Source organism: Parasteatoda tepidariorum, chromosome 3 (assembly GCF_982258835.1).
Source record: "Parasteatoda tepidariorum strain Cologne lab strain chromosome 3, Ptep-v5.0, whole genome shotgun sequence".
Classification (NCBI taxonomy): Eukaryota; Metazoa; Arthropoda; class Arachnida; order Araneae; family Theridiidae; genus Parasteatoda; species Parasteatoda tepidariorum.
In genome coordinates this window covers 56907052-56933171 of record NC_141757.1, presented here as the reverse complement: position 1 = coordinate 56933171, position 26120 = coordinate 56907052, and the positions used below count along the sequence as shown (strand labels likewise).

General features: G+C 28.0%; 1 long non-coding RNA gene across 1 annotated transcript; it reads right to left on the bottom strand.

Moving 5' to 3' along the window:
* Positions 1–4748: 4748 nt before the first annotated feature.
* LOC147813818 (uncharacterized) lies at positions 4749–10739 on the bottom strand. The gene is made up of 2 exons (XR_015432564.1): positions 9114–10739; positions 4749–4897 (listed from the first exon to the last, which is right to left on the bottom strand). It is a non-coding gene; the product is annotated as an uncharacterized LOC147813818 (long non-coding RNA).
* Between the last annotated feature and the right edge of the window lie 15381 nt (positions 10740–26120).

The window sequence follows — 26120 nt, the reverse complement described above, 5'->3', positions numbered from 1 at the left end:
ATTAATTTTACACGTGGATGCGTCGGATTTCGCAATAGGAGGGGCTTTAGCGCAAATAGTTAACAATGATGCACAACCACTTGCTTTTTTCTCTCGAAAACTTTCCCCAGCTGAAAAAATTTATAGCGCATACGATAGAGAATTATTGGCAGCTTATGCGGCAATCAAACATTTCAGACATATGCTTGAAGCGCGAGAATTTTCTCTTTTCACAGATCATAAGCCTCTAACTTTTGCATTCCGAAAGCGCTCTGATAATTGTTCTCCGCGACAAGCGAGACAATTAGATTACATATCTCAGTTTACGACCGATATTCATCATATAAAAGGATCAGATAATGTTTTGGCAGACGCACTATCGAGAATCGAAGCAATATCTATGCCCAACACAATCGACTATAACGAAATTGCACAGGCACAAACAACCGACGAAGAACTAAATGATTTATTGACAAATTCCGACGTCTTAAAATTTAAAGCAATAACCCTGCCTGATTGTAGTAAATCAATTTATTGTGATTTATCAACTGGCACAGCTCGGCCATACATTCCTGAAATATTTCGTAAAAAAGTTTTTACTACTTTGCATAATTTATCCCATCCTGGGATTCGCGCTTCCTCAAAATTGATGCGATCTAGATTTGTTTGGCCGTCCATACGTAAAGATTGTGCAGAATGGGCTAGACAATGTGTCCCATGCCAAAGATCAAAAGTAACTCGCCACACAAAATCTGCAGTAAGTAATTTTTTAGACCAGTCACAAAGATTCGAGCATGTACACCTGGATCTTGTGGGTCCTCTTCCACCATCCAACGGGAATTACTATTGTTTAACTATGATCGACAGATTTACTCGGTGGCCAGAGGCTGTCCCTATTCCTGACATAACTGCACACACAGTTGCAAAGACCTTTTTTACTCATTGGATTTCCAGGTTTGGCTGTCCTGTCCGTGTTACTACTGACCAAGGCAGGCAGTTCGAAAGTTCACTTTTCGTGGCCCTGTCACAACTCCTAGGCATCAAACGCATCAGGACTTCTCCGTATCATCCTCAGGGAAATGGCTTGATCGAGGAGTTTCATCGTCCACTAAAGGCAGCCCTGAAGGCCTATAATACCGAGCAGTGGTCTTCAGCTCTACCTACATTGCTACTAGGTTTCCGTGCAGTCTTTAAAGAGGATCTAGGAGCCACAACTGCCGAATTGGTCTATGGAAGACCTCTCAGACTACCAGGCGAACTCTTCGTTCCGTCACCGACCAGTGCTTCCCAAAATCAACTAATCCTGGACTTGCAATCCCACTTCGAAAATGTGAGACCAGCCCCGATGTCTCGTCATGGACACAGAACAATTTTTGTTCACCCACATTTGAAGGACTGCTCACATGTATTTGTCAGACACGACGCTGTTAGAAAGCCACTCCAAGCTCCGTACGATGGTCCGTATAGAGTTCTGCAAAGAAGTGACAAACTTTTCGACATCGAACTTAAGGGGAAAAAGTATACCATTTCCATAGACAGGCTTAAACCAGCTTTCCTGCCCAAAGAGACTAATCAACATACTTATCCTTCTCCAGTCGAGTCGATTGAATCAACCGTTCCTGCAAAAAACTCAGAGACAGTGAAACCGATTGATCCAGCCAATACAACTCGTACCGGTAGAACAATTCGTAGACCTCAACGGTATGTCCATTTTTAACCGTTACACTGCGGAGGGAGTATGCAGCGGCTGCTGCGTTTGAGCCGATTTCAAGCTAAACGCCGAAATGTGGCAAACTTACGTCGCCAGTTGGCGATAAGGACAATCACGATTGCAAACCTAACTGCACCTGTTTTTCTCCTCAGTTCGGTCTGTGACGACGCCTGTGTATGTTACTGGGACAACCTGTCCGCCACGATGTTTAATCTAGAACTTAACTTGTAACCTTAATTGTTATCCTTTTATTAAATTTATTATTATTTAATTATGGCTGGCATTCTGTTAATTGTTTCTATTCTTAATCAACTTAATTATTCATTTTAGATCATCTCTCTATTTGAATATTATGTTTTTATTTTAGGAGTCGCGTTAACTTCCACGTGTCTCCTCAGTATAAATGAATGAACTTTTTTAAACATTTAAATTTTTCAAACTAATACACATATTTCAATACAAATCACAACAATATACTAAATTAAAGAAAAATATACTACTTTTTTTAGTTAGAAATATTAGATGTGTGGTCCTTATGTTAAACGACAGATATCTAATCTTTAATGAAGTTCGCTCCACAAATCTTACAGTTTCACACTCACTGTGAAAATGATAAAATTACGGTAAAAAATACCGACACTCGAAGTGCCGATACTTTTTACCGGAGCCTGTTAGGGAACAAAAATATGATATACCGTAATTTTTACAGAAAAATTACAACAAAATCACTTAATCACTCGAATTAAATAAATATTACTGTAAAAATTACGATATAATATTTTGCAATAAAAATGGCTTTTACGGTAAAATCGATTTTACGGATGATGCACCTAAAGTGTAGGAACCTTATACCGTAATTAGAACCGGAATGTCTTACAGTGCTGTCAATGTCTCCTAATACCACTCTGATACGTTTTTTAAGTTTTTACTTTTTCTCTCTCATTGATTTATAAACTTTGTAGTGTACACTAAAGAGTATAATGGTACACGGGACTTACCTTCAATCACATCGCTGCTAGATTTTACACCATGTGACTTTTTTCACTAAGTCACATCGAAAACACTGTTTTATGATCTATTTATGTCAAAAACACAGAAAGATCTTAAAAAACGCAAGGATAGCGGGAACTACTAAATGTGGGAAACGAATTCGATGGCATATGAGATATTTTCCATTGTAACAAAATGGCACAATAATCGTTACACATTTGTGACTGGGAAAAATTGTTTGTTGAAGTTTGTTTTATTTTCGCGTGTAATTTATTATAATATGCGCAATAGCTTTGAAAATATAAATGTCTAAAACTCGGTCATTCATTTGTTCTAGCCTTTAATTTTATGGGTGGTCATTATGGAAACCCTTGTATGAGTGACTACAGTTCTGTTGCAGTGGAAATAAATAACTGTCTACCTAACTAAAGAACTCCCTTCTTGGGTTTATCTGGTTTGATAAATGGATACGGGGAAGTGGAATTAGGTTTGCAAAATTAAACTATTTTAACCCCTTCTTTCTCGCTCCCGTGATATTGACGGTCTGGAGTATTGAGTAGTAACGCGCCCATAGGAATAAAATTAATTCATTTCTTTTTCCCGGTAAAAATTTTATTTCTAATTTTACACATCTGATGGCAGTACCTGAATATTTTTAAGGTAATTGTAGATAGTTAGTTAATTTTAAACTAGTTGCAACACTAATCAAATACGTAATGCAAACACAAAAGCAATAAAAAATAGGCACCCCATGCAGCAGAGATAAGTATTAATTACGTGAAAATAACGTTAAAATGCCACAAGGTTTAGAGCAAAAAAACGTTTATTTAAAACGTTTTATTTCCGTTTCGAGTGGTAGTCTCGAATTAGGTAAAAAAGCGTTTATATTTGGGCTGTTTTTAACGTAAAAATGACGGATTTTTGCCGTTATTTTGACTAAGGTGAATTTCGAAACCAATTTTTAACGTATTTTTCACCGAACTATTTACGTATATTTTTGGTTCTATAAATTCGTTATTTTCACCATGAATATTTACGTGTTTTTAACGCTTATTTTTATTAAAATAACGTACATTTTACGTTATTTTTACCAAAATACAAACGTATTTTATCCATACTATTTACGTATTATTAACGCTTATTTTGAGCTTTATTTACGTATTATTTACGCTTATATATCAATATTTTTAACGCTTATTTTGAGCTAGGTGAATTAATAAATTTTTCGCGTAAATTTAACTAAATTAATTTCAATTTATCGTAATTTTAACCGAATTGTTAACAATAGCATATCTTAAGTTTTTTTTTTTAACTAAGAAGGAAAGAAACCATTCCGTATTTTAATGTTTACGCTGCAATAATTACACTAAAAAATATAGCATTTACTTTTTATTTAAAAAAAACTTTTAATTCTTTTCGAACTAAAATAACGGAAAATAGCCGATATTCATGCTTTTTTTTTAGAATCCTAGAAAAAGCTTTTGTTTTTAATCTCACACTTTCTGTAAATTTTTACAATTCAAATTATAACTCAACGAATATGGAATGCAAATCGTTCTACCTCTTCACAGCAGCATACTAGTTTATTTATGAAGTTTCATGTCCCTCAGGAATTTTTTACATTTTTCATTCCTAAAAGTTTGTAACATAAAGAATTGGTAGAAGAAAAAATTACTCAATACTTACATGATTTTCCAAACCCCTATGGAAAATTTTTTTTATTTTTTTTTAGTTTAAATTAATCATTAAGAAATCTACTGCTCTCCTGAAGTCCATGTTTCCAAATTGCTTGCTGGAAATTATCTACTCTTCTAGAATGCTTTTGGGTTCATTTTTTTTTTTTTTAAATGCATATATTTTAATTTTTAGCTTGAAAAATTTGACTAAAATTTACTTTAACACACACACGAAGTAAAAAAAAAAAAATATTAACCAAATTTACCATTTGATTTGTTTACTTACTAAAATTACAATTTTTCTAAGTCTTATGTTCGTAAAATTACAATTTTTAATCCAGAAGAGCAGTTAACTAAATAATTTTAAATACAGAAAAAAACATTAAATCAAATAAGATTTATTAAGTTTTATTTATTTTACAACTATCATACAATATATTTACAATATATAGATTTACAATTATAACACATCGCCACAGATCTGAAACATTCATAACTTCTTCCATCCCGCTGTTACTATCACCTCTTCACTGCAATGTTCCTGGAAAACAAATAAATATTTTAGCATATGAAAAAAAATATATCGGACAATAATATTAAATTGTTACAACCAACAGTAGATTTCTAAAACGAAGCAATACTGACTAGATAAAATACAGTTAAATAAAAAATTTTAAAAAAATATTAAAACTGTTTATTATTTTCATGGAATTTCTACTAAGTATATATCGATTGAGTACATCCAAATACTTAGATATAAGAAAATCTATTTTACAAATTTTAGTCACATATTACACGACAAAATTACATACATATACAGCACAAATCTGAATTAGAATATTTCATAATTTTTTTTTTATCCTAACTAAATCTTACATTGAAGCCAGCAGTAAGTTATAAACAAAAAATAAAATTATTTTTCGTGTGGCTTTGAGGAGAACTCCTCCAGACTTTTAGTCTGGTGCTGTTGGCTGCTTTGGTAACAAGTAAGAGCACATTTCTAATGGGGGAACAATGAAGGAATAAAGGTGTCAATTGGTTTACCCACGCTGACCTAAAATCAAGACAAAACTATTCACAAAACACTCCTATTTGAAATTACTTTTTCTCATAACTGCAGTACTTGCCACGACATGCGCCCATTGTCAAGTAAAGTACTCCTAAAAGCTGCCCCATACTTTCTGTTTATTTACTTATCATCAGAATTTTATTTTCCGCTCTCATTCTTTTCATTTTTTTATTGCTCCTTGGCTGCAATTTTCATTCCTCTTCAGAATATTTTGCAAGAACTTTGTAGTTCAGAAACACAATTCGATTAGTTTCAGTTACGTAATTTTTAATTTCTCATTTATTAAAGCAGTAAAAATACTATGCCTTTTAACACTAACAGTATCTTTAATATACAAAAGGAGTAATTTTAATAAATTCAGTAATTTGTTAAACTATATATTATTTAGTTCAAGTGAAGAATTACATTTTACAATTGCCTCTGTTAAAGCTTTTTTAAACAAAAAATGGTTATTTTGAAAATTCTTTAATTTCTGCAAAATCGCTGCTAAAACGTAACACTTTACTCCAAAATACATTAGAAAGCTGTTTGGTGATATAGAAATTCATTTCCACAACGGAATTCTTAGTAATGGTGGGAAAAATAGGAAGGGTGGGAAAAATAGGTTCTGCGTTCCTTGACCCTAGTGTGTTACAATCAGGTTGCTTGGGGGTAGTAAAAACTTTATTTGTTTAAACCACTTTAAAAGGACTGGATAAAAAAAAATAAAAAAACTTTACACACAAAACACAGTTTTTGGAGAAATATTTTAATAAATATTTCTTCGAAAAATGTGATTAAATGAAAGGAACACAATGGTGTTAGTTAATTGTAGCAACATGACAGAATGTTTGGAGTAATGCAGTATAGCAATTTTGGACTATAAAAACGATTCGGAGGAACAGCCTTAAACTTAAAATTGTTTCAAAAAATAATAATTTTATGCTTGGAACTAATTAGAAATTATCTTTTTTAATGCTGCATATATATATATATATATATATATATATATATATATATATATATATGAGCAAAACAAAATTACCAACTTTCCACACCCTTGCAAAAAAATAAAATAAAAATTTTTTTGAACAAGTATAGAGCAGATATATCAAAAATTTTTTAACTTAATTAAAGATGTGAAAACAAATACAGTAAGGTACCGATTATCCGGAACGATCGGGACCATCGCTATTCCGGATAACTGATTTTTCCGGTTTTCTGAATCGCTGCAAAAAGCAGTTTTTTTTATTGTTAAACCCAACTAAAAAAAAAAATTTTGGAAATAATCATAAAAAGAAGAAAAAACGATGAAGTAATACACTAATGATTATTTCCAAAATAATCGTAAGGTAAACATCTTTCAAAAAAGAAAGAAAAATCCTAAAATATTATGAGGAAAAAAAATATTCTTTAAAAAAATGGCGGGAAAATTTATCGAATTTCATTCCGGTTTTTTGGTTTTCCGGTTTTCTGATTTCCGGATAACGGGTTCTGTACTGTATATATTTTTTTGTCAAACTGTAATTCATATAGTTTGTAGTAGTGATAATTTCCATTGCATGAACTACTTAACTTACAAGTTTTCTGCAATATTAGACATTTAACGTAAATTTTACTTAATAGTTTTTGTTAAAATAAAAAGTTGGAACATAAGTATGCTAAATGTATACAGTAAAATGCAAGAAAATATAATAAATTAATGAAAACTAGTCAGTCTAACTCTTTTAGAGAAAAGTAAGCATTTTTTGCAACCTTGATATACACAATGAATCGTGTTTTAAAGCATTTTAATCATTAATACTTCAACACCAAATAATAAACACAAAAACATTCACTTGGAGAAATAAGATATTTAAATAAAAGATGTTTTCAAACAGTATGAAATCAAAATTTTTTTCATTTAATGTAAGCATAATAATATAGTGCAGAAGTTATTGAAAAAAAAAAAACTTTATAAAAATAAAGTGATAATATCATAGACAGATATATCATATAAATAGAAAACATCATATGTATAGTCATAGATATAAAATCATTGATTAAAGTTAACAATATTGAAAGTTCAATTTCTAATATGCGGAATTGTAGAAAATTGCAGATGTACACAAAAAAAATATATATATATATATATAAACATATATACAATTGGCTTATTTTAATTAAAACAAGGATAATTTGAAATCTTGTGGCAGAATGTTTTTGAGCTATCTGCGACTAAACTCTCCAGCACTAAGATCTAATTGCAAAATACTTTTAATACAAACAAACATATATGTTGCTAATTTAAAATGGCAAATACGCTGTGTTAACAAAAAATAATAATAATGATTTTCTTAATTTAACACGAAATAATTTTTTTTTAATATTATGGGTGATATTGTCACATTTTGTTGGTGGGAAGACACACACTTTATTAGCTTCTTCGCATCTTGTAAATAATCATCACAATAAAAAAATATTAAATATCATGAAATCCGTAGTAGCAATTGCCCCCCCCCCAAAAAAAAAAATATGATGTAATTACGTAAATTGGACTCCTCAAAAGCGTGTTACACTTTGAAATTAGGTTGTAATAAATAATATCGTATAAAAATATCTGATTTAAAATTTAAGGAGAAATCAACATCTAGAACTTCTAAAAATTCGATAGAATTTAAAAAAATAAAATAAAATAGATAGCCTTAAAAAATAGATACTCAAATGCACGATTCGAGTTTTCCATATTTAAATATATCAAGATGGTTAAGAACCAAATGAAAATCAATATCAATAACTGCCGAAAATACTATCAAAACATTACGTCGATTTATGATACTATCGGTGAAAATTGAGCGTGTCAAAAACTGATTATCTAAATGCATGATTCAAATATTGCATGTTCAAATATTTCTGTAAAAAAGAAAAGTAATATTTTCTTCTTTTCAAGAGAAAAATCTTTCTGCAAGAGATCTGTAAAATTTTGCAACAATGTCGCCGTGTCGCTGCGATTCTGCCACGGAGATTTGAAAAAATACTGAGCAATATGCATAAATCTTAATTCCCCGAGAATTTCTAATTGATGTTGTTTATTCATTTTATAATTCATTTTAATGTTTGCCAAATGTTTGGTTTGAGTAGCCTTAGCCTTTGAGGGATTCATCAATCTGCATAATCGCTGAAGAATTCTTAAAAGCAAAATAGAAGTTTCAGAATTTGTTTGAACTTATGGAGGACTATGAATAAAAAGACTAAATTAATGCAGATAAAACACATTTTTTTTTTTAAGTGTCAGTGAAATAAAACATTGGAACAGCAAAAATAGTGGTGGTAAAAACAGTAACAGTTTACCATTCTACTGGATACTAACGATGAAACTTACACCAGAAACTTCTATTATAAATTTGTTGAATAGTGCAAAGGCTGATGATTGTGCATGAAATAATTAGGATTCTACAGTACATGGAAAATATATTTGCAATATATGATAATTCATTTTAAGATACAAATTTTTGAGTACTTTTATTTGTTGTTATTGAAGCATGGGCAGCCTATGTAAACAATGTTCAATTACTATTTTTAATATCAGCAAAAGTAATCTGAAATAATTTTTAACAATTGATTTGATCATGTTTATAATTTCACGAATTTTTTTACCCATTTTTAAGCACAAGAAAAAAGGAAAATATTCAAATACAGTTATTTCTTTAGACATACTTAATTCAAGTACCTTCAAATGAGACTTGATGGAGGTTCATTCTCAAAGCTAGATCCTTTTCAAAGATCTTCCTCAGAAGTACATCAATAGATTATGAAAAAGAAAATTCATTCAGTTAATACGTTTAAAAACATAGAAATAATTCAAACATATTTTGTTTTGTTTATACGGGCACATTTATTATTCAGAACTAGAGAAGTAAGGAGTAATGGTTTGGCAGAATGTTAGCTAAAAAAAATGGTGAAATGCAGAATATATTTTTATAGCAATATTTTTTTTAAAAAAAATTCATTAATAAATATTTTTTACGAATAAATAAGTTTATTTATAACTGGAAATTACTCCATGCTTATCTATATTAGTGGGATGGGCTAAAGGGAAAACAAAAACCTAAACCAGAAATACCTACTTAATAAAGTTATGAAGTAAAATAGAAAGAGAAAAAAAAATTATCATAATTGTTACAACAAAACTTCCATGCTAAGAATAATATTTTCTGTAAAGCAGTATCCATAAAGCAACACTAACTAAAACATAATCTATTAGAAATATGTTATTAAAATGCTGTGTTATCTTAAAAATGCTAACAAAAACAAAAGATTATATACAAATGTAAAACAGAAAAATCTATTTTAATTCTCAAAATAAAATTTTAAAGCTTTACATCTCAGTCTTTCCAATTATCATATTTTCCAGATAAGAATAAAGTCAATAGAAACATTCTTAATTACTGTGTCATACAGTTAATAAAAACAAAGTTTTTTAGAAATGTAAAAAGCTAGGTAAAAACCAAGACACAAATTGTTTAAAAGAAAAATTTAGCAATAAAAATTTCAATTGAACTTTTTCACCTAGCAAGGGTCTGTCTAGGTTTTTCTGATAGGTACCTATTTTATGAAAATTTAGACATAATTTGTGAAAAATTAAAAAATCAACACAAAAATATGGATTTATCGTTTCTTAAGGAATACAAAAATAAAACTATAAGAAAAAGTATTTTGTGAAACTACTGTTTTTTCTAAAGTTGAATTTGTGAAGGTACTGCTAAACGGTAGTAAATTTGGCCTTGACAGACCCCTGCCTAGGCATATTTTTAGAATACAGTGACTATAAAAGAATTAAAAAAGTTTTAAACAGCAATGTAAATTTAAATAAAAGCTTGAATTGAAAATTACTGCAATTATTTTCCATATCGTTTTAGCTGATAAATTTCAAAAGCTGTTTCAAAAATAAGAAGAAAAATTTCCAGTAAACGTTCAACTGGGTGTTTTTTTTTTTTTTTTTAAAGATATCATGTTGCAAAATAAATAGTCAAAAAACTATTTTGTCCATGTGAGATTTTCTCTTGCAATAGCTTGTTAAGATGATACTTCCACGACATTTTGGTTGAAGAACCATCTGCTATAGACTCTTGTAAAATTTACACCAATCAAGCATGTTTAACCCTTGGTTCTTTAAAAAGGTAAAGTTAAAAGAAAATGCCACTAATCAAATTTTTTAAAAATGCAACAACTAATAGTTTTTATACTTTATAAGACAATAGTAGGTAAGTAGATAAGACAGCTCAAATTAATAACAATATGATAGGACTGTTTCACACATAATACTTGTCTCGTCTCATTTGCTAATAAAAATGGCATCTCGTACTGAGTAGACAAAACAGTAAGAAAAATGCCCGTATCATGATCTGCCGGTGAATAATCACTATATCTTCTAAGCAACTTCCACGCAGCAACCAGGAGGAACTAAAAAATATTAACAAATGGAGATCAACTCGAAGAGTATAATTCGTAGCTACCTTTCGCACACCTTTACATATTCTTTTAAAAAGTTAGCAGTTAGAAATCTATTTGGTGCCTGGACGATAGCAGTTGGCATAACTGCTCACAATACAGAAGTAACCCTAATAGGGAATTAAAAGTTTAATGAGTATTTATGTTGTTACCTACGGATAAATATTTATAAACTTCCAGCGGTCCACGAAAAATTAAGAAAATATCTCACAATGGGAGTAACTCAGAGAATATAAGTTGAAGCAACCCTCAGGAAAACTTCTACATACTTCTTTTTAAATTTTTGCAAAGTACAAAATATATATATATTTTTTTGTTTCAACATTTTTAGTTGGCACAATCTAGTTCAAATAGGGAAACATCCCCTTTTATTTGATTCATAAAATCAGGGGAGATCTCTATAAAATGAACAATGGCAGAATAATCAGCACGTCTTGGCAACTTCTGGTATCGGAGAAACAGAAAGAAAGTAAAAAAATCACAGAAAGGGACCAACTCGAAAGATATAACTCGTAACCATTTGGCAAACATTCATGTTTTTTTTAAAAAAAATTTCAAGTTTATATCTATTTGGAAGCTTGGCTATTGTAGTTAGTGTGACAGATTAATATATGGAAATATCCCCTAAAATTAGTGAAACAGAAAAATTTACATTATAAATCTAGCTAAAATTCTTTTCTACTCCGGAAAATTTGTTTTTCATCACCTGTGGCAGAATAATCAACAGGTCTTGGTAACTTCCAGTGGCTATCATCACACTGAAAACAAAACATGGGAAGAAATTCAAAAGGGTATATCTTGTAGCCACTACCCCCTGGCAAACCTCTACAAGTTTTCTTTTATAAATGTATGCAAGTTTGAAATCCACAATAGTAGGCGCAGCAAATCACAGAAGGAAAATATCCCCTCTACTCATATTTTGGTGTGTAAAGTCAACCATGATTAATAACATTTAAGTATTATCTTCAGAATAATGCTTATAATTGTTACTTTTTGTTAATTGTTATTTATTATAGCAACAAAATTTGTCAGGTGAATAAAATAATGCAGCATTAATTTAATAATTTTGATAATTAAAGCTCTAAAATAGAATTTTTTTTAACATAAGATCGCAACTAGTTTAACTCAGTATTTCAGATTAATATTCCTTGATTAAGCTTAGGTGCCATCAGAAAACTTTCCAAAAATTCATGATTTTATTAAAAATATCTTAACTGCATAACAATCGTTTATAACGGATCTGTATTTCGTCTCTTTACATTTTATGCACAGTAAATGAGATTCAACAAATTCTCTTGCTTTTTTCCAAAATCGTTACGTTTTGTCATAGTTTGTTAAACTTCGCAAATGATAGGCTTAGAATATTTGTGTTTATTTCAAGCAGAATTAACTACAATAATTATTTACTTTTTTTGACAGTGAAGCATTATAATGAATTAACATTCTAAAATAGTAACAATTAAAGTAAGGAATAAAAGAACTTACCATTGAATTCGGCGTATATAAACACACGCGTGCAACAATGTAAATAAATGTAGGGGTAGCTAGTGTAGGGGTAGCAATCCTTGTGTAGAACTAGCTCCCACGGAAAAGGAGTGAAAAGTTGAAACTTAGTATCGTTTAATCCACTTGTAAAACAAAAACTCAAATAACTGAAAGCAATGTGGAGAGTACTTTTGAATCTATATTGTTAATCAATTTTTTCTCTATTTTTGATTTTTCTTCTTATTTTTCTTATTATTATTCTAATTAAACCTGGAATAAAATGCTACATTGTAGAATAACTTTCATATAATATTTTTAAAAAAGTTAAATAAAACTGTCAAGCCTTTTTTTAAAAAATTATTACTATTTTACCTGATGACTTAAAGAAAAATGGAATTATATTGTTATGTAATGTTATTTTCATTACAGAGATATAATAGAATTTTATTTTTACTAGTATAATATTATTTGAATAGCTTGTACATAAAAAAACTCGATTTTAATGCTTTTTATAATTTTCATGAATTCATAAAAATTGCTGTTTTATGCTCTGGAAATGTAAAATTATTATAACAATAATTTATTATTAAAAGATAAACATGAATAAATATTATAAATTAAGATCACTGATTCGTAAGACATACAAGATTATTTGAAATACGTGATTATTTATTTTAAAACTTTACACTTTTTTGCTTCCTCTAACCAGGAACTTCATATCCAATTGTTAGGAATTAGAGGATAGTACTATAGTAATTTAACTAAATGAGACATTAATTATGTTATATTTTAAAACTGTAAAACTAACAATATACATTGATTTTTTTGTGCATCATATAGGCTGAACAATGAACCATAAATTGTAGGATTTCCATTTAATTCGAAATGAGAGTAAGAAAGATATTGTAGAATACATTCTACGTTAGGTCTTCCATCAAATCAAAAAGATTTAATCTAACTACATCCACCAATGTAAAAGTTTTATCGATTAACATAATATGGGATCAACATGTACATTTATTTATCTCTGGTTAATTTTAATTATTATATCATGATTACATGTTATTTCTCAAATTTCGTGCTTATTTTTTGTTTTTCTCGTCTGCGTAGGTGAAGATTTTACATACATTAATTGGCATGCATAAAGGCATGGTCTCAAGATTTAGGTATCATTTTTAGTTGTTGGTGATGAGCGTGTTAAAAATAATAGTTTGAAAAAATTCATAAAATATTTATTACATAAAAAAAATACACATTTAAATAAAAAGCACCTTTTAAATCACGATTTCATTTGGAGAAAAGAAAAAAAAAGAGGTAATATCATGGATTTGAAAACTTGATTATAACAATAAGGGTAAAAAAGGGTGTCAAGTTGTTAACATTTCTAGTGGATCAAGTTATTTTCATATAATATATTAAAAATTTTATATTTAATTTCAGCTGGAAGGATCCATTTTCGTTAAACGTTCCGTTTCCCTCTTCAGTGCTTTAGATAAAAAAAAAAAAAGTAAATTCTTATGAATCTGTTTTTTCGCTTGCTGGTATTTGTCTTCATTTTAAAAGCAATGTATGTATACATTAAAAAGATTTTGTTGAAATTGTATTCCCAGATAACACAGTGTAAAAAGATAATGTGTCAACGAATTAATGAAGGTAGGAGTTTTAGTTACGTCGCACTAGAGCTGTACATTAGGCTTATCATCCATTTAGACTTAAATCTGAAGGGGTAGGAAATTTTCTCCAGATCCCTGTACATTTGGCACAGCAATGTGATCGACCACAGGCCTCTCGATTCCACAGATTTTAATAGCACATATATCGCATGTACTCGGTGGTGTCGAGGATCGAGCACCGCCCCCGTCAAGGACTAGAATGGCCCTTAAAACCCCTATTAACCGGGAACTCTTAAATGAAAAAATCTTGGTCAAAAAACAAAGAAAAAAATTTGTCGCACTAATGTCAAAATATGAAAAAACAAATATTTAATTTCTCTCTTCTTTTTTTTTTCTTGCTGTTGTTGTTAATTTACGTCTCACTAGAGCTGCACAATGGGCTATTGGCGACGGTCTGGGAAACATCCCGGAGGATGATCCGAAGACATGCCATCACAATTTTGATCCTCTGCGGAGGGGATGGCACCCCCGCTTCGGTAGCCCGATGACATGCGCGCGAAGTCGAGCACTTTACGGTAGCACAGTTTAACGAGGACCAATACCGCACACCCTCGGTCCCTACGCAGACTGATCCAAGTGGCACCCGCACACTGACCGCAGCCAGTGATGTTTGACTTCGGTGATCTGTTGGTAACCGTGTCTTAACGATCAGTCCACTGCGGGACCTTTTTTTTCTTCTTAAAGGTGGGTTTTTTTTTTTTTTTTTTTTTTTCTTAACTTCAATTTTTGAGGAACTTTCTCTTTTCCTTACTTAAATCCTTTTCTTTTTTATTTATATGATCTAAATAATTAAAATTTATATTTTATTTTTTACTATATATGATTTTCATAAATAATTTACTTATTGCAATTAAGATTTTATAATTAAGCAATTTCCAGATTATGAAATTCAAGATTCAAAGCAAAATTTAATAAATTTGTAAAAACGTTGTTGTGTGTAAAAACGTCTTTTAATAACAACCAATATTTTAAAACTTCCCACACTAAATTTTATTACGAAAACTAATTATGAGAATTATCTTTTTACCTGTCTTTTGATATGTATATTTTTTTTTCATTAATAAATATTATATACATTAAAGAATCAAGATTGATAAATTTTTCAAAATACTTTAATTCTAATTTTACAATTTATGAAGTTTTTGGAAGGAAAAAAAAATTAAATCAGTATTTTAAAATAAAGTAAATGCCTCTTTCATGCAGTTAGAACATGGAATTTAAAAGTAGACACATTTCTTAGCAATTATTTTGAAAAAACTTATATACGGTAAGCGATTATTGCAAAGTAAGAAATTAATAAATTATTTTTATAAACTCGTATGGCGAGCGATAATTGCAATATAAAAAAATAGTGAATCAATTTTTACATAATAACAAAAAAATAAATTTTTTAAATTAAAATCTTTGAATAATAATAATTATTAGTATTCGCATATTAACATCCCACTCTAGAGTAGGCTCGAACCTAGGACGCCGTACCTTTGAGGCGAACGCTGTAACCACTACACCACGACTCTTGTTCTGGACAGAGATAATTTAAATTTAAGTATAATGTGTTTTTACGTTATGTTCGTTGCATGTCAAGTTGTGGAAAATTTTTACTTTATTCAGTATTTTGGAAAATTTCTTAATTTTCATCATAGTTTAGTTATATAAGAATTAAAACTCATATTTCCTTTGTCAGTTACTGATAATGAGCCGACTCAATATTATCAACAAGCAAATATTTATAACCAGTTTAATAAAACAAAAATAATTATAAGTATTAAAAATTAAATATGAATTGTAATGAAAATCTGCAATGTTCAGTTTATTCGAATTCAAGTGAGACGTAAAAGATTATCTTTCTTGGGCTCTCACAGGTTCATCCTTTTTGCTTGAAACATTTTTACCACTAAATTTACGTTTATAATCCCAAAAAATTTACGTAAATATAACTATGCAACAAAACGTCAATTTTTCGTTAATAACACGTTTTTAAAAAACGGTCAAAAAATGGATAAAATGTACACGTTAAAATAACGTATTTTAAGCACGTATTTTTAACGAAATATTTAAAGGGAAAATTGATAACGTTAAAATGACGTAATTTTAACGTATACGTTTTAACGAATGAAGAAATGGTGAAAATCATTACGTGAAATTAACGTAATTTTAACGTATGCGTTTTAACGAATGAAGAAATGGTGAAAATCATCACGTGAAATTAACGTAATTTTAACGTATACGTTTTAACGAATGAAGAAATGGTGAAAATCATCACGTGAAATTAACGTAATTTTAACGTAAACCCAAAACCTTATAACGGACGAACGGATTTTTAACGTTTATTTGCCCTTTCATGCTGCATGGGACGTTTATGACCGTTTTCTTGAAAATTAACCGATTGTTAAGGGGTTAAGTAAAGGCGAAAGAGGTAATTAATTAGGACAACTTTTAAATAAGATTGGAAGGGAAATATCGAATGTTCTAATTTTTGAAATGCACTTTTTCCTGCTTCTATTGCAGCACACAGGACTAGGCTCAGTGACAGGAGATCTTTGGTAAAGCAGACGAAAACCTTTTCATATTGTTAAATTAAGAAACAAAATTTGTTGAGCAGGGCGGTAATCAGCTCAGAGAAAGCAAAGAATTCATAGGCTCATAGAAGCATTGTAGGTAATAAATAAATGTGTTCAGGATTCTTAAGTTGTTAATACGTATAATATTTTTCTTGTGAAATGTTGGCTCAGGGGGGAGAGGTGGCTCAGGTTTGAATCCCAGCTGTGACTGGGTTGATACGAGTTTTGCTATCGGCCCTCACCGACCACAAGGCTGATGTAAAATATCCTCAGTGTAAATGAATCATGGGTTAGAGTCCCAGTGCCGTCTGGGTTTTTGTGGTTTTCCTCACAACGTAACGCAAAAGCGGGATAGTTCCATCAAATTCTTCTTCGAAAGCTGGTTTGTCTCAATGCTTGATTCAAAAGTTTCCTTGTCTTCTAGACTGGGTTAAAAATTACTGGGAAGAGATGTTGAATATAGATAGTCGTGAACTTCAAATTGAATCAACTATTCAATTCCAGTTATAAAGTCAAAATAAGAAATATATATGTTTTTTAGCGAGCCGCGTTGGTTCTGAGGAAAGGGTGTTTCAGGGGTGACCCTGGCTGGCTGTTTCCCAAATGCTGGCTGATACGATTCTGCTCCTGGTTCGTACCAATTATAATGCTGACGTAAATAATCCTAAGTGGTAGATGGATCATGAGTTGGAATCCCCTTGCTGTTGGGCTAATCGTGGTAGGATTTTGTGGTTTTCCTTGCCAAGTAACGCAAATGCGAGTCAGTTTGATCAAAAAGTCCTCCGGGAAGATTGGTTTTGTCACAATACTTGATTCAATAGTTCAGTTGTCTTCTGGTTTGAGTGCAAAACTACAAGGCTATAGTGAAAAGCAATAAACTCAAAAATGGTAACTGTTCAAACATAAAATAGTAGATAATAAAACGTAATAAAACACATAATAGTAAATAATAAAACGCATTTAAGTATTATTTTACTTAAATAAAATGGGTCATGATTTATTATTAGTAACAATGAAGAATATCATAAAAATATTTAAAGATATCCTAGAAATCTATTTTTCATAAATTTCTGAATAAAGTTAAACTTATTAAAGTTCTGAATAAAGTATTTGAACAAGTTATGAAATCAACCGATAGTTTTTAGAGAAATAATTTCAATGTATACTGTTACACTTCATGAACTACGAAAACTGTAGGAAAATATTTTAATGACTATTTTCGATTTTGACAATCGAAATCCATCGGCAATCATTTCAGAAACTTTGTTGAAGTAGAGTCATTTTGTACTTCGGTAAGCATTTCAATAATTAAAACGAAACATTCTCGGATTCGTGGAGGCGTTATGCATAACAGAGAAATTTAGATTAATTTGAACCGCTACGAATTGCTTTAGTTATTCGAAATTGAAATTGTGATGACCTGGAAGCTAGTCTATGCATTTACCCACTCATTCAGAAATATTTCTGTAGCACGCTTCATAGATATAGGATTTCATCATTAAAAGTTTCACCTTCATTTTAGAGTTGAAAATGAGTAACAAAGCTTCTTATTCTAAGAAAGTTATTCTTTTTTAAAAGCATTTTCGAAAATTCTCGCTGAGAATAACAAGTTATTTTGTGCTATTCTAATACCTAATGAGTTTAGTTCAAGAATTAAATTCAAATATATTTGTGAAGAATTAAAGTTAGGATTTGGTTATTAAAATGCGATGTTTCAAGTCTTTAAGCTAGACATTTACTTCAATAATTTTTCCACTGATGATTTTTTTCTAAATAAAAATAAGCAATGAAGATTTATTGCCTTAAATTTTGACTTTGATTTTTATTGCCTTATATATATATATATATATATATATATATATATATATATATATATATATATATATATATATATATATATATATATATATATATATATATATATATATATATATATATATATATATATATATATATATATATATATATATATATATATATATATATATATATATATATATATATATATATATATATATATATAGAATATATATATATATATATATATATATATATATATATATATATATATATATATATATATATATATATATATATATATATATATATATATATATAGAATATATATATATAGAATATATATATATATATATATATATATATATATATGTATATATATATATATATATATATATATAAAAGCTAAAATATTGAGAAAATAATAAAAAAATGACAAAAGAAAAAAATTATTAAAACTATTTTTCAAAAGTATTTAAAAAAGTATTTATAAAGTATTTTTGATATCTAAAAAAAATTAAAGAAAATAAATAAAAAATCCAGAAAACAAAACAAAGAAAAGATATAATCTCATCAACAACCCACACGATTATATCAGAAAAAAGGAGTGCTTTGTAATATTGTATTAATATAGCCAAAGCAAAATATATCAGTACAATAATGTGCGGAGCACTCAAAAAAATTGATTTTCTCAATATTTTAGCTTATTTTATGAGTTCTATATGCTTGCAGCTTATGCGCAGTTAATAAAACTTATTAATTTTCTTCGTTTTTCTCTTTGTTTTTATTGTGCTATATATATATATATATATATATATATATATATATATATATATATATATATATATATATATATATATATATATATATATATATATATATAAGTTCAAATTGTATATAAGTACATAAAACAAAGAAAAATTATAGACACATGAAAAAAAAGGGGGGGGGGGAATAATAAGTAAAAAATAACAAACAACAGTTTATATATATATATAAAAAAAATGAATGAAATTTTATTTAAAAAACCGGAAAAAAAGTCGGAAAAAAAAGATATAAACTTTTCTTCAGCCCACACGATTATATCCGCAAAACAGAGTGCTTTGTTTTCATCTTTTGTTTTCATATTTTGTAATCTGGCAATCTTTCTGCGAAAACATTTTTCAATCATTCTTTAAAAATTCTTCGTCCATGTAAGTTGATCTGATTTTGCTACTCGCTTTATAGCCCCTTTTTAATGTTTTTTTTCTTTTTATTTCATTTCATTTTCTGTTTTTACATGCTATTTTTACTTATTTTTACTTTTTGTGATCTATTTTATTTATTATTATTTTTATTAAAAAAAATTTTGAGTGCTCCTCACACTATTGTAATAATATATTTTGCTTTGGCTTTATTGATACAATATCAGAAAGCACTCTGTTTTGCGGATATAATCGTGTGGGCTGAAGAAAAGATTATATCTCTTTTTTCCGGTTTTTTAAATAAAATTTCATTCATTTTTATATATATATATATATATATATATATATATATATATATATATATATATATATATATATATATATATATATATATATATATATATATATAAAAACTGTTGTTTGTTATTTTTTACTTATTATCCCCCCCCCCTTTTTTTCCCATATGTCTATAATTTTTCTTTGTTTTATTCTTCATTTTGAACTTATCTAATGAGTTCTGTTTACTTGCAGCTTAAGCGCAATAAATGAAACTTATTGTTTTTCTTAACTTTCTTCGTGTTTTCTTGTATTTATTTATGTATTATATATATATATATATATATATATATATATATATATATATATATATATATATATATATATATATATATATATATATATATATATATATATATATATATATATATATATATATATATGAATGAAGACTAAAAAAAAGAGAGAAAAACGAAAAAAGCTAAGAAAATTTATTTTATTTACTTCGCATTACCCGTATAGAACCAAGTATAAAGAACTCATAAACTAAGTTCAAAATATAAAAAAAAACATGGAAAATATTATAAAATATGTAATGAGCTGGATATATATGTAAAAAGCTGGAGAACAAAATAACAAAAAGATATAATCTCGTCATCAGCTTACGCGATTATATCCGCAAAAAGGAGTGCTTTCTAATATTGTATTAATATAACCAAAGCAAATTATATTGAAACATTAGTATGAGGGGCCCTAAAAAAATTGAAACGAAGATAGAACACATTAAGTAAAAAATATACGAAATAAAACATATCAAGCGAAAAACGGAAAATAAATACTTAAAAGGTTTGCAGGTGTAAAAAAATTCAACTGAAGTGAAAAATGTGGCTGTGCTTTGCCCGAAAAATAACCTCTTTAATATACCTTAATTTCAACCTTATTTACATCTCGTAAAATCAACCTCATATATAGCTCAGTATTAGTTTAAGCTGAAATCGGGTGATTTTATTGACACATTAAATGTACTTATTTCCTTGAAGTATACAAAAAATAGCCTGTTCACCTCAGAAACAACCTCTCTTGTCTGGTTCCTCTAAGGCAGATTTCTATCAAACCCTAAACAACCACAAGTAAAAACAAAACAACCTCATATATTTTGATTAAAAATCTTGAAAGGTTTATTTTTCAAGGTAGTTTTTCAGGTCTACTTCAATATTCTTTAACAAATTATCCTCAATACCCCAAAACAATCTCAAATAAACGTCAAAAACACTCATATAATATAAAATAATGAATAATATAAATTTCAAAACATTTTAAAAACGTGATGAGAATTAATAATATATTTAGTTTACATAGAAATATATTTAAAAATTGAAAAAAAAATTATTTATTCGAAATAACATCATATAAATGACTTTTCACAGTCAAATTTGACTAAGGAAGAAATAAAATTCCGAAACTAATTAAGCGAACATATTTTTTATTAATAATATACCATCGAAGTAAAGAGTTGAAAAAAAAACTTTTGAAAAAGTAAGTACTGCTTTATTTTAAGTAGAAGAATGGTTGATAAACAAATATTTCTTAAACTGAAATCTTTTATAAATTATTATAATTGGAATGTGTTTTTCTATTAAAGCGAAATTTATTTCGCTGGAAATGTTTGTTTTGAGACAAACAAAAAGCTATTTGCTTTGAAGTGCTTTTTTCTAGAATTTTTTTATAAGTTAAATTTTGTATTTACAAAGGAAATTATATTTTTTTAAAAAAAAAATAGGCTGTATTGTAAAGAATACATCGTTTTAAATAATTTAAACATTTTTATATTTCTTGAAGACTAAAAAAAAGTAAAAAAAGAAAATTCGTTATCTATTATTTTTGTAATTTGAAATTAAGAACAAAATGAGTAGTTTTTAAAATGAACTATTCAGAAAGGCATTTTTTTAAAATTTATGCAAATATCAGTTTTTTCCATTGTTTGATTTTATATTTTTTTTTGTTTACAATAGACCGCAAAAGTAATCAACACATATAAAATATGCATGTAAACTAAAACACAAAAATTGCTGATTTTGACTTTAACTCTTTTTAAAAATAAGTAATTCGTTACTAAGACTTCAGCTTAAAATTAATTGAATATATCACAAAGATTAAAACACATTGATTTTAGTCAATATGTTTTTAGAAACAGCTAATTACTTTTTGCTACAGTCTCAAAGTAAAAATTATTTATGAGAAAAACAGAGCAAAATCTTTTTAATCCCATTTGAGCTTTTTGTATTATGAGAAAATACGTAGAAATTTATCTTCGTAAAAAAATGCTGAAAGTACAAGAAACTCAAAAATGTAAACAAATTATGAATCTTTTAATATATATATATGGAGAGAGAGAGAGAAAGACAGAGAGAGGAGGAAAGAGACCATATTCTGAGGTAGATACCAAATAGCTTATCATTGTGATAATATCGATATCATTATAAAAAGCGATAAATATCGAACACGATAACAATGCGAGTATTAGATACCTATCACGATAATTATCGAATTCGATATAACACGAATGGTTTGACACATTTTATTTGGGTAACAAAATTATTTTCTAATATGATAGACAAAATTATTTAAACTAGGTAATTGTCATGATACATCGAGAAATATTGATATTTCTTGAAAATATATATGAAATTCCTGCCCTGTACTGCAAAGTATATTTTATGCTTTGAAAACTCAATCTTAATTATTTATCTATTATTGTTCACTGAATTGAGCTCCTCACTGAGACGAAGCTCAATAAAGTATGTTGTATGCATAATGTATGTTGACAGTAGTAAAAACTGTTTATACGAGTAATATTTTATTCCTTGAAAATATTTAATTTTATTATATTCATACTAGAAAATTAAGTTCCCTTTTTGTGATTACATGATTTTATCTTGTAGTTTGATTTTTAACCCCTGTATATCCATTAATTTTTGCTACTTATTAGGGGAGAGTGGGGTCAATTGTAACAGGGTACGATTGTAACAGAGCAAATATTTCGAGTGTCGGATTCTAGATTTGGTTCCTAGGTGGTGCACAAGGTGTATTTAACAAATCTACATGTACACCCCTGATGGTAACCATTTTTATGTACTTTTGAAAGAGTTACATCACAAAAGATATTTTCACGTCACGCAAGTACTTTTTTTGGTATTAGAATATTTTATTGTAACAAAGTAATTTTGTTTAAACAAATAAAAATTAGTAACCGAATATGTAAGTGGACACTTTAATTAACATTTCAATAAAAAAAAGATTAGTTTTGCTAATTAACTAGCATTGTTTTTAACAAATGAAGCTGAAATGGCGTCTTGGGGACAATTGTAACAATAAGTAAAGGGACGATTGTAACAGCGGAAAATAAATAATCTTATGTTTACAAACCATTACTTAACTCTTTAAGAACCACCAATAGTTTCCTATATCATTTATATTATGTTGCATGTGCATTATTTTATTTGTCACCTTTCACAGCATAAATTAAAATTTTTAACCCCTTAAAGTTAAAAGTTTTACCCTTTAGGTCTCTGCTCATTATTATTTTTACTCCTAAAATATCACTACTATTTTGATCAATAAAAAAAATATATCACTACTATGATAATATGTATAATTAACTATGTTTTAGTTGAATTTATGAACTGTTAAAATTGACCCCGTAAGTGGGGACAATTGTAACAAGTGCACGACTGTCAAAAATTGTTAATAACTAATATAATAACATTTAAAATAAGGTATTTATTTTTTTTCTTGTAGAGGATAGTCTGCTTTACTCGTCTGTCAATTAATGCTAATAATATATTGGATTTTTTGTTAGTTAAAAATAGTTTAGTAAAAAATGTTACAATTGACCCCACTCTCCCCTACTGTCCTGAGTTATCTCCGGCAAATGAAAAAGATTTAAATATTAGTCGTTGTATGATAGTTTCTAAAACAAGGGACAACACAAAGTGATGCTTTCCAAACATCAGTGAAGTGATAACCATTTTTTTTTTAATTTCTTTTCTATGTAAATTCCACAACCATGGTACATAAAATCGCACAAAAAACGTATGCAGTCCCATAATCCAACAGCTAAACTTGCAAACAAAACTTGTCAATCTTCTTATCACAGCAAATTTCGACCGAGTAAAAACGTGATAAAACAAAATGTACTGACAAATTCTGCTACGCCCGAATTTTCTCGGGGTCATAAATAATTGCAATGTATAAATACCAGAGTCAACTCGGGACAATCAAGGAAGCAGGCTATATCCATAAAGATAGAATATGATTCCCTGTCTATAGCCGCAGACAATATTGCTTAAACAAAGGATTACCCTGTAGCGATTTTCCAATCCAGCGACTTTTAACGACCTCTCTCCTTTTTTTCTATATAAATTTTTTTTTTATATATAAAAGCAATATGATTCTTGTTTTTCCCTGTTACTTGATTATAGTTAATTTTATAGTAATATTGTATAAAATTAAACTTAAATTTAAACAGCATAACGTTTTTATGTATTAGTATCTCTTATTTGCAAATTTTTTTTTCTAGTTTGTTAGATTAAGCTTAATTTTTTCAATAATTACTGTCTGACTGCGTTAAGTTCGCAGAAAAATTCGTAGAGTGCATCATAATTTAGAGGAGAAATAGCTTTAAAGTCTTGTTTTTGCAGAGTTTTAGGATTAAAAATACAAAACTGGAATCTCCAGTGTGTCTCTTATAACCGTTTGCCTGCTAGACGTTTAAAATAAAAATATAAATTAAATTAGTGAAGGTTTTAATTCTAAAGTTTAATTCGAATTTTAATAAAATTGAAACAATTATGAGCAAGAGTTTTAAATACATAAATAATCAGTTTTAACATTCAAATCAAATGAGAAATTTACTAGTATTTTAATGATAAGAAATTAATATCTTAAGGGTTTATAATCCCTTTTTGCATTTAATCCAAATTTTAAATTTACTAATACTTAAAGGATTAAGAAGGAGAGTTTCAAAAGTGCATAATAAGTTATTAAATTTTTCCAAATCTTGCAAATACTTAAACGATTAGGAAGAAAAGTCTTAATATATAATACGTTATTATACCTTTTACAAATGTTAAATTTACAAATACAAATAGGAAGGAGTATCTATTATTACAAGAATATATAATACAACTGTTAAATTTACCAGTGGTTTAATGATTTGGAAGGAGAGTCTTAAAAATATATAAAACGTTATTATATTTTTTCCAAACGTTAAATTTACCAATAAAAATATGAAAGAGTATCATAATAATATAAAATACGTTTTTATATTTAATCCAAATGTTAAATTTACTTATATTAAATGATTAGGAAGGAAAGTCCTAAAAATATATAATACGTTATAACTTTTATTACAAACACTAAATTTACCAATGCAAATAAGAACGGGTATTCCTAAAAATATATAATATGCTTTTATATTTAATCCAAATAATAAACTTTTCAATACTTAAAGAGTTTTAGTTTAGAGAGTTTTAAAAGTATATAATGAATTCTTAAGTTTATTTCAAAAATTAACTTTACCTATATGAATAAAAATACATAATTCGTTTTCATATTTAATCCTAGAGTTAAATTTACCAATACAAATGTGAACGAGTGTCTTAGGAATATATAATACTTTTCATATTTAATCCAATTATTAAATTAACTAAAGCTTAAATTATTAAGAAGGAAAGTTTTAAAAATATATATTACATTATTCCAAACATGAAATTTACTAATGCAAATAGAAAAGCGTATCTTAAGAATATATAATACACCCAAATATTTAATCTAAATGTTGAATTTAACAATAATACTTACTATAATACTTATATAATACTTTTTATATTTAATCCAATTATTAAATTAACTAAAGCTTAAATTATTAAGAAGGAAAGTTTTAAAAATATATATTACATTATTCCAAACGTGAAATTTACTAATGCAAATAGAAAAGCGTATCTTAAGAATATATAATACACCCAAATATTTAATCTAAATGTTGAATTTAACAATAATACTTACTATAATACTTATATAATACTTTTTATATTTAATCCAATTATTAAATTAACTAAAGCTTAAATTATTAAGAAGGAAAGTTTTAAAAATATATATTACATTATTCCAAACGTGAAATTTACTAATGCAAATAGAAAAGCGTATCTTAAGAATATATAATACACCCAAATATTTAATCTAAATGTTG